General features: G+C 45.2%; 5 non-coding genes across 5 annotated transcripts; all 5 read right to left on the minus strand.

Annotated features, from left to right (window-relative positions):
- Positions 1–4468: 4468 nt before the first annotated feature.
- trnar-ccu (transfer RNA arginine (anticodon CCU)) lies at positions 4469–4541 on the minus strand. The gene has a single exon. It is a non-coding gene; the product is annotated as a tRNA-Arg (tRNA).
- Positions 4542–8625: 4084 nt separating this feature from the next.
- On the minus strand, positions 8626–8698 carry trnar-ccu (transfer RNA arginine (anticodon CCU)). The gene has a single exon. It is a non-coding gene; the product is annotated as a tRNA-Arg (tRNA).
- A 1702-nt stretch (positions 8699–10400) lies between these two features.
- On the minus strand, positions 10401–10473 carry trnar-ccu (transfer RNA arginine (anticodon CCU)). The gene has a single exon. It is a non-coding gene; the product is annotated as a tRNA-Arg (tRNA).
- Positions 10474–11236: 763 nt separating this feature from the next.
- trnar-ccu (transfer RNA arginine (anticodon CCU)) lies at positions 11237–11309 on the minus strand. Its single transcript has one exon. It is a non-coding gene; the product is annotated as a tRNA-Arg (tRNA).
- An 879-nt stretch (positions 11310–12188) lies between these two features.
- On the minus strand, positions 12189–12261 carry trnar-ccu (transfer RNA arginine (anticodon CCU)). The gene has a single exon. It is a non-coding gene; the product is annotated as a tRNA-Arg (tRNA).
- Between the last annotated feature and the right edge of the window lie 59 nt (positions 12262–12320).

Consider the following 12320-nt stretch of genomic DNA (forward strand, 5'->3'; position numbering starts at 1 on the left):
GCGCCACTCTGCTGTAATCCACACCAGATGGGAAACGAACCCAGAATTCCTGGCTTAGGAGAAGAGTGCCTTATCCATTAGGCCACCGGGGCTGTGAAAGACCTTGGCTTTAGTGACAACAACATCATTGGCATTTAAACAAGGCCAGCACACAAAGTAATCCGGATGAACGACTACTTCCACAGGCCATTGGGACAAGATTCGCTTGCCCTACTAATTGTCCTTCAGGTAGCTTAGTCAATGACGCATTTGAACAGAGTATACACACACAAACACACAGATTTTCTGAAACGAACAAGCAGGATGTGGAAGTTGCTCTTTGTTTGGGATAAAACATATACATAAGTGAAGCAGTCTTAGCAGAGGATGGTTTCAATCCATCGACCTCTGGGTTATGGGCCCAGCACGCTTCCGCTGCGCCACTCTGCTGTAATCCACATCAGATCGGAAACGGACCCACAATTCCTGTCTTAGGAGGCCAGTGCCTTATCCATTAGGCCAACGGGGCTGTGAAAGACCTTGGCTTTAGTGACAACAACATCATTGGCATTTAAACAAGGCCAGCACACAAAGTAATCCGGATGAACAACTACCTGACAGGCCACTGGGACACGATTCGCTTGCCCTACTAATTGTCCATCTCATTCAGGTGCCTTAGTCAATGAGGAGTTTGAACAGAGTATACACACACAAACTCACAGATTTTCTGAAACGAACAAGCAGGATGTGGAAGTTGCTCTTTGTTTGGGATAAAACATATACATAAGTGAAGCAGTCTTAGCAGAGGATGGTTTCGATCCATCGACCTCTGGGTTATGGGCCCAGCACTCTTCCGCTGCGCCACTCTGCTGTAATCAACACCAGATGGGAAACGAACCCACAATTCCTGTCTTAGGAGGCCAGTGCCTTATCCATTAGGCCACCGGGGCTGTGAAAGACCTTGGCTTTAGTGACAACAACATCATTGGCATTTAAACAAGGCCAGCACACAAAGTAATCCGGATGAACAACTACTTCGACAGGCCATTGGGACAAGATTCGCTTGCCCTACTAATTGTCCTTCAGGTAGCTTAGTCAATGACGCATTTGAACAGGTTATACACACACAAACTCACAGATTTTCTGAAACGAACAAGCAGGATGTGGAAGTTGCTCTTTGTTTGGGATAAAACATGTACATAAGTGACAAAAACATCATTGGCATTTAAACAAGGCCAGCACACAAATTAATCCGGATGAACAATTACTTAGACAGGCCACTGGGACACGATTCGCTTGCCCTACTAATTGTCCATCTCATTCACGTGACTTAGTCAATGAGGAGTTTGAACAGGGCATGCAAACACAAACAGACAGATTTTCTGAACGAACAAGCAGGATGTGGAAGTTGCTCTTTGTTTGGGATAAAACATATACATAAGTAAAGCAGTCTTAGCAGAGGATGGTTTCGATCCATCGACCTCTGGGTTGTCTTAGGCAATTTCTGTCTTAGGAGGCCAGTGCCTTATCCATTAGGTCACCGGGGCTCTGAAAGACCTGTGTTCATGTGCCCCCATTACTTTGGCTTTAGTGACAACAACATCATTGGCATTTAAACAAGGCCAGCACACAAAGTAATCCGGATGAACGACTACTTCGACAGGCCACTGGGACAAGATTCGCTTGCCCTACTAATTGTCCATCTCATTCAGGTGGCTTAGACAATGAGGAGTTTGAACAGGGCAAACACACAGATTTTCTGAACAAACAAGCAGGATGTGGAAGTTGCTCTTGTTGAAGATTTTATTATTTAGAAAACAAGTAATTTAGCTATATATTTGGACACAATTATTTCTTCTGTCTGTGACTTTGGATTTCCTCTGTGTATGTGAAAGACCTTGAATGGAATGTTGTTTGCTGCAGAAAATTCTATTCCGAGAGGTCACATGGTAAAAGACCTTTACCCAAAACTATCTATAGGGTGTGCTACCTTCTTTGGAAGAAGATTTATGTATATAACTCTGAACCAAAATATACTCGGGAGCGCGCTGGAAGGCCAGAGGGCCAGTGGGCCGGAGAGCCAGAGCGTTAGAGCGCCGTTCTATGGAACGGAACGGCGTTCGAAAATAAAGTCTAATTATTTCTGGCATCAAAGATCTCTGCGAAGTTATTTTTCGGAAAGATTGAAAACCACTTCACTCTCTGTTTGGGATACAACATGTACATAAGTAAAGCAGTCTTAGCAGAGGATGGTTTCGATCCATCGACCTCTGGGTCCACTCTGCTGTAAACCAACCCAGATTGTTCTGAACGAACTAGCAGGATGTGGAAGTTGCTCTTTTTTTGGGATAAAACTGTGAAAGACCTTGGCTTTAGTGACAACAACATCATTGGCATTTAAACAAGGCCAGCACACAAAGTAATCTGGATGAACGACTACTTCGACAGGCCACTGGGACACGATTCGCTTGCCCTACTAATTGTCCTTCAGGTAGCTTAGTCAATGACGCATTTGAACAGGGCACACACACACAAACTCACAGATTTTCTGAACGAACAAGCAGGATGTGGAAGTTGCTCTGTGTTTGGGATAAAACATGTACATAAGTAAAGCAGTCTTAGCAGAGGATGGTTTCGATCCATCGACCTCTGGGTTATGGGCCCAGCACGCTTCCGCTGCGCCACTCTGCTGTTATCCACATCAGATCGGAAACGAACCCACAATTCCTGTCTTAGGAGGCCAGTGCCTTATCCATTAGGCCACCGGGGCTATGAAAGACCTTGGCTTAAGTGACAACAACAACATTGGCATTTAAACAAGGCCAGGGGCCTGTACCATGATGGTAGTTGAACAAACTCAGGGTTACAGGATTAGTTTAGAGTTGACAAAACCAAACCAATCCAATCAGGCTTTGTTGGTACCATGATGCCGATCATCAACTTTCTCTGTCAACCCAGGCTTTGATCCTGAGTTTAGGAGTTTAAGTGTGACATCAGTAGTGAACGGCCAATCACATGTTGAGAGAGAGTGAAACTGAGATTAATTTCTCACGAGAGAAGCAGCGCAATTCACTTATTAAATAAAAGTATTAAAATAGTACGAATTTAAACAAGTTTACACAGCAAGAAGAAAACAGCTGTCTATGAAAGAGGACAACTAAAAGAAAAAGTCTCGCTACTGTATATCAGTGCAAGTAAAAGTTGTGAAGTTATTTTATACAGCTGATAAAGGTATAGAGAGAATTGAACATTTAAGCTCACATGTAGTTATTTTATAGCTTCATCTATTGATGCTAAAGTGTATTTATATTACCTTTATATATATATATATTCATTTAAACTGCATAATAAGAATTGATGAACTAAAATTGTACATCTGCGATTGATTAAGGGTATAATAATTACATAGGCCTAAATAACATCTAAATCATACAAATTTATTATTCTAAATAAGCATCACTAAAAACTAGACGATTTAGTCTTTAAAAATCATTTGCTATGTAGTGATCTTTAATTTGGAGTAGAATCAGGTGGAGTGACTTTATGGCATCAGACATGTGTCACTTTGCTCACAGCTGATTGGTCCAAGTTCAGTTTGCAACCTCTTACCTAGAACATAACCTGCCCCGGACCAGGTTAGCCGTGTAGCGTAAGTTACTATGGCGATGAACACTGCTAAAAGCCAAACCACTTTCATGGTCCCTAAAACCCAGGGTTGACGCAAACTAAACTGAAACATAGCAGGCTAGCCACCTAAACCGGCTTCATGGTATAGGCCCCAGCACACAAAGTAATCCGGATGAACAACTACTTCGACAGGCCACTGGGACACGATTCGCTTGCCCTACTAATTGTCCTTCAGGTAGCTTAGTCAGTGACGCATTTGAACAGGGTATACACGCACAAACTCACAGATTTTCTGAAACGAACAAGCAGGATGTGGAAGTTGCTCTTTGTTTGGGATAAAACATATACATATGTGAAGCAGTCTTAGCAGAGGATGGTTTCGATCCATCGACCTCTGGGTTATGGGCCCAGCACGCTTCCGCTGCGCCACTCTGCTTTAATCCACATCAGATTGGAAACGAACCCACAATTCCTGTCTTAGGAGGCCAGTGCCTTTCCCATTAGGCCACCGGGGCTGTGAAAGACCTTGGCTTTAGTGACAACAACATCATTGGCATTTAAACAAGGCCAGCACACAAAGTAATCCGGATGAACAACTACCTGACAGGCCACTGGGACACGATTCGCTTGCCCTACTAATTGTCCATCTCATTCAGGTGCCTTAGTCAATGAGGAGTTTGAAAAGGGCATGCAAACACAAACACACAGATTTACTGAACGAACAAGCAGGATGTGGAAGTTGGTCTTTGATTGGGATAAAGCATGTACATAAGTAAAGCAGTCTTAGCAGAGGATGGTTACGATCCATCGACCTCTGGGTTATGGGCCCAGCACGCTTCCGCTGCGCCACTCTGCTGTAAACCACCCCAGATGGGACTCGAACCCACAATCCCTGACTTAGGAGGCCAGTGCCTTATCCATTAGGCCACCGGGGCTGTGAAAGACCTTGGCTTTAGTGACAACAACATCATTGGCATTTCAACAAGGCCAGCACACAAAGTAATCCGGATGAACGACTACTTCGACAGGCCATTGGGACAAGATTCGCTTGCCCTACTAATTGTCCCTCAGGTAGCTTAGTCAATGACGCATTTGAACAGGGTATACACACACAAACTCACAGATTTTCTGAAACGAACAAGCAGGATGTGGAAGTTGCTCTTTGTTTGGGATAAAACATGTACATAAGTGACAAAAACATCATTGGCATTTAAACAAGGCCAGCACACAAAGTAATCTGGATGAACGACTACTTCGACAGGCCACTGGGACACGATTCGCTTGCCCTACTAATTGTCCTTCAGGTAGCTTAGTCAATGACGCATTTGAACAGGGCACACACACACAAACTCACAGATTTTCTGAACGAACAAGCAGGATGTGGAAGTTGCTCTGTGTTTGGGATAAAACATGTACATAAGTAAAGCAGTCTTAGCAGAGGATGGTTTCGATCCATCGACCTCTGGGTTATGGGCCCAGCACGCTTCCGCTGCAAGCCACATCAGATCGGAAACGAACCCACAATTCCTGTCTTAGGAGGCCAGTGCCTTATCCATTAGGCCACCGGGGCTGTGAAAGACCTTGGCTTTAGTGACAACAACATCATTGGCATTTAAACAAGGCCAGCACACAAAGTAATCCGGATGAACAACTACTTCGACAGGCCACTGGGACACGATTTGCTTGCCCTACTATTTGTCTATCTCATTCACGTGGCTTAGTCTATGAGGAGTTTGAACAGGGCATGCACACACAAACACACAGATTTTCTGAACGAACAAGCAGGATGTGGAAGTTGCTCTTTGTTTGTGATGAAACATGTCCATAAGTAAAGCATTCTTAGCAGAGGATGGTTTCGATCCATCGACCTCTGGGTTATGGGCCCAGCACGCTTCCGCTGCGCCACTCTGCTGTTATCCACATTAGATCGGAAACGAACCCACAATTCCTGTCTTAGGAGGCCAGTGCCTTATCCATTAGGCCACCGGGGCTATGAAAGACCTTGGCTTAAGTGACAACAACAACATTGGCATTTAAACAAGGCCAGCACACAAAGTAATCCGAATTAACAACTACTTCGACAGGCCACTGGGACACGATTCGCTTGCCCTACTAATTGTCCATCTCATTCAGGTGGCTTAGTCAATGAGGAGTTTGAACAGGGCATGCGCACACAAACACACAGATTTTCTGAACGAACAAGCAGGATGTGGAAGTTGGTCTTTGATTGGGATATAAGATGTACATAAATAAAGCAGTCTTAGCAGAGGATGGTTTCGATCCATCGACCTCTGGGTTATGGGCCCAGCATGCTTCCGCTGCGCCACTCTGCTGTAAACCACCCCAGATGGGACTAGGACCCACAATCTCTGGCTTAGGAGGCCAGTGCCTTATCCATTAGGCCACCGGGGCTGTGAAAGACCTTGGCTTTAGTGACAACAACATCATTGGCATTTAAACAAGGCCAGCACACAAAGTAATCCGGATGAACGACTACTTCGACAGGCCATTGGGACAAGATTCGCTTGCCCTACTAATTGTCCTTCAGGTAGCTTAGTCAGTGACGCATTTGAACAGGGTATACACGCACAAACTCACAGATTTTCTGAAACGAACAAGCAGGATGTGGAAGTTGCTCTTTGTTTGGGATAAAACATATACATAAGTGAAACAGTCTTAGCAGAGGATGGTTTCGATCCATCGACCTCTGGGTTATGGGCCCAGCACGCTTCCGCTGCGCCACTCTGCTGTAAACCAAATCAGATCGGAAACGGACCCACAATTCCTGTCTTAGGAGGCCAGTGCCTTATCCATTCGGCCACCGGGGCTGTGAAAGACCTTGGGTTTAGTGACAACAACATCATTGGCATTTAAACAAGGCCAGCACACAAAGTAATCCGGATGAACAACTACCTGACAGGCCACTGGGACACGATTCGCTTGCCCTACTAATTGTCCATCTCATTCAGGTGCCTTAGTCAATGAGGAGTTTGAACAGGGCATGCACACACAAACACACAGATTTACTGAACGAACAAGCAGGATGTGGAAGTTGGTCTTTGATTGGGATAAAACATGTACATAAGTAAAGCAGTCTTAGCAGAGGATGGTTACGATACATCGACCTCTGGGTTATGGGCCCAGCACGCTTCCGCTGCGCCACTCTGCTGTAAACCACCCCAGATGGGACTCGAACCCAAAATCCCTGGCTAAGGAGGCCAGTGCCTTATCCATTAGGCCACCAGGGCTGTGAAAGACCTTGGCTTTAGTGACAACAACATCATTGGCATTTAAACAAGGCCAGCACACAAAGTAATCCGGATGAACGACTACTTCGACAGGCCATTTGGACAAGATTCGCTTGCCCTACTAATTGTCCTTCAGGTAGCTTAGTCAATGACTCATTTGAACAGGGTATACACACACAAACTCACAGATTTTCTGAAACGAACAAGCAGGATGTGGAAGTTGCTCTTTGTTTGGGATAAAACATGTACATAAGTGACAAAAACATCATTGGCATGTAAACAAGGCCAGCACACAAATTAATCCGGATGAACAATTACTTAGACAGGCCACTGGGACACGATTCGCTTGCCCTACTAATTGTCCATCTCATTCACGTGACTTAGTCAATGAGGAGTTTGAACAGGGCATGCACACACAAACAGACATTTTTTCTGAACGAACAAGCAGGATGTGGAAGTTGCTCTTTGTTTGGGATAAAACATGTACATAAGTAAAGCAGTCTTAGCAGAGGATGGTTTCGATCCATCGACCTCTGGGTTGTCTTAGGCAATTTCTGTCTTAGGAGGCCAGTGCCTTATCCATTAGGCCACCGGGGCTCTGAAAGACCTGTGTTCATGTGCCCCCATTACTTTGGCTTTAGTGAGAACAACATCATTGGCATTTAAACAAGGCCAGCACACAAAGTAATCCGGATGAACGACTACTTCGACAGGCCACTGGGACAAGATTCGCTTGCCCTACTAATTGTCCATCTCATTCAGGTGGCTTAGACAATGAGGAGTTTGAACAGGGCAAACACACAGATTTTCTGAACAAACAAGCAGGATGTGGAAGTTGCTCTTGTTGAAGATTTTATTATTTAGAAAACAAGTAATTTAGCTATATATTTGGACACAATTATTTCTTCTGTCTGTGACTTTGGATTTCCTCTGTGTATGTGAAAGACCTTGAATGGAATGTTGTTTGCTGCAGAAAATTCTATTCCGAGAAGTCACATGGTAAAAGACCTTTACCCAAAACTATCTATAGGGTGTGCTACCTTCTTTGGAAGAAGATTTATGTAAATAACTCTGAACCAAAATATACTCGGGAGCGCGCTGGAAGGCCAGAGGGCCAGTGGGCCGGAGAGCCAGAGCGTTAGAGCGCCGTTCTATGGAACGGAACGGCGTTCGAAAATAAAGTCTAATTATTTCTGGCATCAAAGATCTCTGCGAAGTTATTTTCCGGAAAGATTGAAAACCACTTCACTCTTTGTTTGGGATAAAACATGTACATAAGTAAAGCAGTCTTAGCAGAGGATGGTTTCGATCCATCGACCTCTGGGTCATGGGCCCAGCACGCCTCCGCTGCGGCACTCTGCTGTAAACCAACCCAGATTGTTCTGAACGAACTAGCAGGATGTGGAAGTTGCTCTTTTTTGGGATAAAACTGTGAAAGACCTTGGCTTTAGTGACAACAACATCATTGGCATTTAAACAAGGCCAGCACACAAAGTAATCTGGATGAACGACTACTTCGACAGGCCACTGGGACACGATTCGCTTGCCCTACTAATGTCCTTCAGGTAGCTTAGTCAATGACGCATTTGAACAGGGCACACACTCACAAACTCACAGATTTTCTGAACGAACAAGCAGGATGTGGAAGTTGCTCTTTGTTTGGGATAAAACATATACATAAGTGAAGCAGTCTTAGGAGAGGATGGTTTCGATCCATCGACCTCTGGGTTATGGGCCCAGCACGCTTCCGCTGCGCCACTCTGCTGTAAACCACCCCAGATGGGACTCGAACCCACAATCCCTGGCTTAGGAGGCCAGTGCCTTATCCATTAGGCCACCGGGGCTGTGAAAGACCTTGGCTTTAGTGACAACAACATCATTGGCATTTAAACAAGGCCAGCACACAAAGTAATCCGGATGAACGACTACTTCGACAGGCCATTGGGACAAGATTCGCTTGCCCTACTAATTGTCCTTCAGGTAGCTTAGTCAATGACGCATTTGAACAGGGTATACACACACAAACTCACAGATTTTCTGAAACGAACAAGCAGGATGTGGAAGTTGCTCTTTGTTCGGGATAAAACATGTACATAAGTGACAAAAACATCATTGGCATTGGAATACTTGCTCACTCGAATGTCACTTCACAGCGTCATCAGTAGCGCTCAAAGGATCTTCCCTTATGTTGTTGAAGCTTGTTTATTTAAGAAATTCATAATGAATAATAATAAAGCAAGATACCCTCCTGAAATATGTGAGATGTGTGGTTTATATAAACTGCAAAGGTAAAGTATAAATTCAAATTATTATAACCGATGTCAAGGGGGAGGAGAATGTATACGTGCGTCACGTTTAGTCAATAAAACACTTCCGCATAGGATACACCAGTGTATCCTTGCTCATAACTCCTCTGAAAGCCTCCTCACTCCTCGATCCTCGACTCCTCGCGGTGCAATTAGAGAATTGAGATGTCCTTCAAGATGGCTGTGCTTGATTGGTTTCCGGGTCATAGGATGGAGGACGGAGGAGCGAGGAGACGAGGAAGGATATTGAGAAGTACCCACAGATTTTCTGAACGAACAAGCAGGATGTGGAAGTTGCTCTTTGTTTTGGATAAAACATATACATAAGTGAAGCAGTCTTAGCAGAGGATGGTTTCGATGCATCGACCTCTGGGTTATGGGCCCAGCACGCTTCCGCTGCGCCACTCTGCTGTAAACCACCCCAGATGGGAAACGAACCCACAATTCCTGTCTTAGGAGGCCAGTGCCTTATCCATTAGGCCACCGGGGCTATGAAAGACCTTGGCTTAAGTGACAACAACAACATTGGCATTTAAACAAGGCCAGCACACAAAGTAATCCGGATGAACAACTACTTCGACAGGCCACTGGGACACGATTCGCTTGCCCTACTAATTGTCCTTCAGGTAGCTTAGTCAGTGACGCATTTGAACAGGGTATACACGCACAAACTCACAGATTTTCAGAAACGAACAAGCAGGATGTGGAAGTTGCTCTTTGTTTGGGATAAAACATATACATAAGTGAAGCAGTCTTAGGAGAGGATGGTTTCGATCCATCGACCTCTGGGTTATGGGCCCAGCACGCTTCCGCTGCGCCACTCTGCTGTAATCCACGTCAGATCGGAAACGGACCCACAATTCCTGTCTTAGGAGGCCAGTGCCTTATCCATTAGGCCACCGGGGCTGTGAAAGACCTTGGCTTTAGTGACAACAACATCATTGGCATTTAAACAAGGCCAGCACACAAAGTAATCCGGATGAACAACTACCTGACAGGCCACTGGGACACGATTCGCTTGCCCTACTAATTGTCCATCTCATTCAGGTGCCTTAGTCAATGAGGAGTTTGAACAGGGCATGCAAACACAAACACACAGATTTACTGAACGAACAAGCAGGATGTGGAAGTTGGTCTTTGATTGGGATAAAACATGTACATAAGTAAAGCAGTCTTAGCAGAGGATGGTTACGATCCATCGACCTCTGGGTTATGGGCCCAGCACGCTTCCGCTGCAAACCACCCCAGATGGGACTCGAACCCACAATCCCTGGCTTAGGAGGCCAGTGCCTTATCCATTAGGCCACCGGGGCTATGAAAGACCTTGGCTTAAGTGACAACAACAACATTGGCATTTAAACAAGGCCAGCACACAAAGTAATCCGGATGAACAACTACTTCGACAGGCCACTGGGACACGATTCGCTTGCCCTACTAATTGTCCTTCAGGTAGCTTAGTCAGTGACGCATTTGAACAGGGTATACACGCACAAACTCACAGATTTTCTGAAACGAACAAGCAGGATGTGGAAGTTGCTCTTTGTTTGGGATAAAACATATACATATGTGAAGCAGTCTTAGCAGAGGATGGTTTCGATCCATCGACCTCTGGGTTATGGGCCCAGCACGCTTCCGCTGCGCCAATCTGCTTTAATCCACATCAGATCGGAAACGGACCAACAATTCCTGTCTTAGGAGGCCAGTGCCTTTCCCATTAGGCCACCGGGGCTGTGAAAGACCTTGGCTTTAGTGACAACAACATCATTGGCATTTAAACAAGGCCAGCACACAAAGTAATCCGGATGAACAACTACCTGACAGGCCACTGGGACACGATTCGCTTGCCCTACTAATTGTCCATCTCATTCAGGTGCCTTAGTCAATGAGGAGTTTGAACAGGGCATGCAAACACGAACACACAGATTTACTGAACGAACAAGCAGGATGTGGAAGTTGGTCTTTGATTGGGATAAAGCATGTACATAAGTAAAGCAGTCTTAGCAGAGGATGGTTTCGATCCATCGACCTCTGGGTTATGGGCCCAGCACGCTTCCGCTGCGCCACTCTGCTGTAAACCACCCCAGATGGGGCTCGAACCCACAATCCCTGGCTTAGGAGGCCAGTGCTTTATCCATTAGGCCACCGGGGCTGTGAAAGACCTTGGCTTTAGTGACAACAACATCATTGGCATTTAAACAAGGCCAGCACACAAAGTAATCCGGATGAAAGACTACTTCGACAGGCCATTGGGACAAGATTCGCTTGCCCTACTATTTGTCCTTCAGGTAGCTTAGTCAATGACGCATTTGAACAGGGTATACACACACAAACTCACAGATTTTCTGAAACAAACAAGCAGGATGTGGAAGTTGCTCTTTGTTTGGGATAAAACATGTACATAAGTGACAAAAACATCATTGGCATTGGAATACTTGCTCACTCGAATGTCACTTCACAGCGTCATCAGTAGCGCTCAAAGGATCTTCCCTTATGTTGTTGAAGCTTGTTTATTTAAGAAATTCATAATGAATAATAATAAAGCAAGATACCCTCCTGAAATATGTGAGATGTGTGGTTTATATAAACTGCAAAGGTAAAGTATAAATTCAAATTATTATGACCCATGTCAAGGGGGAGGAGAATGTATACGTGCGTCACGTTTAGTCAATAAAACACTTCCGTATAGGATACACCTGTGTATCCTTGCTCATAACTCCTCTGAAAGCCTCCTCACTCCTCGATCCTCGACTCCTCGCGGTGCAATTAGAGAATTGAGATGTCCTTCAAGATGGCTGTGCTTGATTGGTTTCCGGGTCATAGGATGGAGGACGGAGGAGCGAGGAGACGAGGAAGGATATTGAGAAGTACCCACAGATTTTCTGAACGAACAAGCAGGATGTGGAAGTTGCTCTTTGTTTGGGATAAAACATATACATAAGTGAAGCAGTCTTAGCAGAGGATGGTTTCAATCCATCGACCTCTGGGTTATGGGCCCAGCACGCTTCCGCTGCACCACTCTGCTGTAAACCACCCCAGATGGGACTCGAACCCACAATCCCTGGCTTAGGAGGCCAGTGCCTTATCCATTAGGCCACCGGGGCTGTGAAAGACCTTGGCTTTAGTGACAACAACATCATTGGCATTTAAACAAGGCCAGCAC

This window comes from Siphateles boraxobius, unplaced genomic scaffold (assembly GCF_051911475.1).
Source record: "Siphateles boraxobius isolate OS27281-9 unplaced genomic scaffold, OSU_SipBor_1 39, whole genome shotgun sequence".
Lineage (NCBI taxonomy): Eukaryota > Metazoa > Chordata > Actinopteri > Cypriniformes > Leuciscidae > Siphateles > Siphateles boraxobius.